A 4,527-nucleotide genomic window follows, 5' to 3' on the forward strand; every position below is an offset into this window, starting at 1 on the left:
CAACGTTGCAAAAAACGTTACTTACAAAAATCTAACCACATCTATATAGGACTCCGATGTCAACTGGGTGGTGCCAGTACAAGCACAGTCCAGCAATAAGACGTTAAAATTTGAGCACAACTCAGTTCAATACGTGACTTAGCCTAGGACGGTCCAGCATGTTAGTTTCGTTGGTTGTGTTGGGCTAGCATAATTGTCACAGTGGCACAACACTGCACGCGGTACAAATAAGCATGTGGCACTGGACATCACATCATGTTAAGAAAGCACAACATAATATGCATAAAATACTACAAAATACATCAAATTATGTATATATTTTATAAAAAAGTCTTTATTCTAGTTAATTTTTGATATTTAAGACATCGTTATATTTACTTCTTTTCATAACAACTCATAGGATTCCAAAATATTTGAAAAACACAAAATAAATGTATCCTATTGAGCATAATACGACACAACACATTTATTTTTCCGACACTACACAAAACAACACGTCATCTAGTATGGCACAGCACGACAAATCTTAACCTCAGGGACATCACAACACGGCACAGAACACGCTAAGCACGTGACTTCGTGGACTGGGTTGTGTTGGGCCGGCACGCTTTACATCTCTTGGTCTCCTTTCGTTTGTCCAACAGGAAATCTACCTTCCATCGGCTGATTAAGGGCAAATTAGGGGGAAAAAAATTGTGAAAACTTCAGTTAATTAAAAGAATATATATCCCAACTGTCTATATATTTGGTACCGAGGGAGTACAAGGTCTAGTTCATCTTTAACTAGTTCTGCATTTCGCTTTAGTTTCCAGGGAAGGATGTCGACCACAATGGACGCAACTAAAATCAGTCAACAAGATGATTTGTGGAAGAATATGGAGCTCGGACTGATTTCCGATGAAGAGGTCAGAAGGCTGATGAAGATTGGGATCCAAAAACGTATCAAATGGGGCACAAAACCTACTCAACAAGAACAACTTGCTCAACTCCTTGACTTCAATAAATGTAATGATGTTTATCATTTTTAATCTGCTTAATTTAAACAGGTTGCTTATGTTCAGCTCACTTGATTACTCATTTTTGTTGTTGTTGTTGTCGTCGTCGCCGATACCGCTTCGTGGCATGAAAATGGCAACAGAGATAGACACATTAGAAAACCATAAGATTTATGAGACACCGGACTCATTCAACCAGATTCTCGGCGGAAAAGAGAGGTAAACTCACTCTAAATGTCATTTGATACATGATTATCACATTTATTGGAAGACTAAAAGACTAGTTTTTTTCTTCTTCTTTTTCTTGCATATATTTTTGTGACCAGCGCCGGTTTGTTTACGGATGAAACGACTACTACGATAGAAGAGGCAAATACCAAAATGATGGATTTGTACTGTGAGAGGGCAGGCTTAAAAGATGGTCACAGCATATTAGACCTAGGGTGTGGAGCTGGGCTACTTGTTCTGCATCTTGCAAAGAAATACATAAAAAGCAAGATCACCGGAGTTACTAATACGTCATCGCACAAAGAATACATACTAGAACAGTGCAAGTAAGTATTTCTGTTTTCTAGTGAATTTTCTAAGCACTGGAGTTTTCTAGTGAGTTTTGGTTTTCTACTGCAAGTATTTCGATTGTCTAGTGAGTTTTTTTTTTCTCAGAAAACGTAGTAAAATTAATCTGCCTAAACTATTTCATTCTTCTTCCACTTTGTATAGAAATCTCAATTTATCAAATGTTGAGATAATATTAGCGGATGTTACAACAGTCGATATTGAAAGCACATTTGACCGTGTATTCGTCATCGGACTGATCGAGGTATGGAGTATATTGTTTATGTCATAGATAGATACCGAAATGGTAATTAATCTTTATTTTCATTTGTTTTTACTTTTTTTCTAGCATATGAAGAACTTTGAACTATTTCTCCGAAAATATCAAAATGGATGAAAGATGATGGTTTACTTTTCTTGGAGCATTTATGTCACAAAAGCTTTTCCGACCACTGGGAGGTAAGCGCTTACATACAAGAACAGTTTTTCAACTTATGCAGGGTGATTTTAAATGAAAGTAAAAAAAAGTTTAGGTTAATGATAAATTCTAACCAGCTAACTTTCATACTTCTTTTTGCAGCCACTGAGTGAGGATGATTGGTACGCCAAAAACTTTTTCCCATCCGGGACATTAGTAATACCATCAGCAACATGTCTTCTGTATTTCCAGGTAAAAAGCAGAGAGGGACTTTATAGTGATGCTCGTACGTATTTGTCACACAAAAAGTGATTCTATTCTTTCCAATTTTTTTCTTTGAGACAAAAGTGATACTTTAATAGTACATTTCTAGAGCTATCTTTTTCCCAAGATTACTCTTCCTTTAGATGACTTCAAATGTTGTTCCTTCAAGCTAATTTAAATATTTTACTTATGAGGATGTGACGGTTATAGATCACTGGATTCTAAGCGGAAATAATTTCGCTCGTACCAAGTAAGATGTCACAAACTTGGTTGATTATCTTCATGTAAGAGCTTTATTATTCTAATGTTAGGTGTTTAAATGAGTCAAAATGACTGTTTCACAATATGCAGTGAAGTAATATTGAAAAGAATAGACGGTAAAATTGAAGAAGTAAAAGATATATTCATCTCATTTTATGGGATTGGCGAAGAAGAGGCCGTAAAGCTAATCAACTGGTGGAGGCTACTGTGTATCACTGCAAATGAGTTGTTCAAATATAATAATGGTGAAGAGTGGTTGATCTCCCAACAGCTTTTCAAGAAGAAATAACTCTTTATTTTACAAATAAAATAATAAAATAGCATGCCACTTGTTTATTCATGGAAGAGCATTGCTATCCCCCGCAGCAGAGCTTTATAAGCAAGCAGCTTATTTGTCGTTGGTCATCTCTCCAACGGTTGGATTAAATTCACTTAAAATCAACAAAACATTTTCAGTTCCATACAACTTTCTTTTTGATGAACAGTTCCATACAACCGGCAATCTTATTTTATTGTAAACAGGTCCTTTCAAGAAATTTCCATTTAGCACTATGTCCTTTTTCTTTATCCTTATGTCTTACTCCAACAAATTCGTTCTTCTGTTGCTTAGTAATTGAGATTCATCCTTGACAAAAGCTAACCAAGTTACTGTGATGAGCACTAAGAGTTGTACAAAATAGAGAAAAACCTCAAGTTCACACTTTTCCTTCAGTTTGGATCTTGTTTGAATTCAAATTAAGGATTTAAGTACTTTATATATTCAATCCATGATCTGGGAGATGAGCAATCGTAATTTCATTATATGTTCTTTTTCTTTTTTCTTTCTGGTCTCTATAATCTCTGTGACCTCTATGCTTATTCAGAACTATCAACACCAAAACTGTCTCCCTCGGTAAGAAAACATAATTGTTGCTTTCCCATTTCTTGTTTCAGTTTAATTTACCAAATTTTCATTAATCACAACAAGCCAATAAATCTCAATGAAATTTTGATGTTTTCGGAAATATCTACAAAAACATAAAATCCCTGAATATTAGAAATGATTCTCTTCATAAATCAGGTAATTTCTCTACCAATCTTGATAAAATTAAAAAACTCCATGCAAAATTAGGAGAATGATACCAAATCAAGAATGACTATTATCATCAAATATCTAGGGATAAATTTTTCAAGGAATATGACCAAAACACAGAATATTTTCATGCTACGGCTTCAAATGGGAAAAGAATAAATGAAATTCACTCCCTTAGAGAACCGTCTGGCCTTTGGATTTCAGGTAGAGATCAAATCAACACCCTTCGGGTTAATCATTTCTCTCTGATAAGCACATCGCAAAGTACCAACTACATGAAAAACTTATCCAATATCATAGCTCCTTGTATTTCTGCAGAGGAAAAATTTTCCTTTTCCGTTACTTCGTCAAAACAAGAGATTTGGCATACAATATCAAATATGGTTCAGTGGGGGGCTCCTGGGCCAGATGGATTTTAACCGGGCCTCTTTAAAGCCAATTGGGATATATTGGGTCCGGATATAATTCAATCTGTGCAAGAATTTTTTAACTCAGGAACTTTGATCCAAATTTAAACCATTCTTTCATAACCCTAATCCCAAAAATATCCACACTACAAACCCCAACAGATTTTGGACCCATTAGTCTGAGTAACACTATATACAAAATCATTTCCAAAATCTTATCCAACCGTCTTAAACCAAATCTTAAAAAGATAATCTCTCATAACCAATCTTCCTTTCTCCCCCGGTAGACAAATCACTGATAATATTATCATACCACACAAGTAGAATGCACGTGCGTTGCATGTTGGTATGATAATATTATCACACCAAAAATTTGATGTGTTTTCAAAGTTGTTGTAGTAATAAATAGAGTTCGTTCAAGACTTGTGAAGGTTGTGCTTTTAGATTTAAATTTTAAAACTAAAGAAAATAAAGCAAATTAAAACTGATTATATTATAGAGACCGGGGTTCAGGATTTCATCATTCACCAAAATTCATGTAATTTAATGTTAATT

At 34.8% G+C, this 4,527-nt stretch overlaps 1 pseudogene; it reads left to right on the forward strand.

Moving 5' to 3' along the window:
• The first annotated feature begins 772 nt into the window (after positions 1–772).
• On the forward strand, positions 773–2,959 carry LOC113353258 (annotated as a pseudogene).
• Positions 2,960–4,527: the final 1,568 nt, after the last annotated feature.

The sequence above is a fragment of the Papaver somniferum genome, chromosome 2 (assembly GCF_003573695.1).
Source record: "Papaver somniferum cultivar HN1 chromosome 2, ASM357369v1, whole genome shotgun sequence".
Taxonomy (NCBI): domain Eukaryota; kingdom Viridiplantae; phylum Streptophyta; class Magnoliopsida; order Ranunculales; family Papaveraceae; genus Papaver; species Papaver somniferum.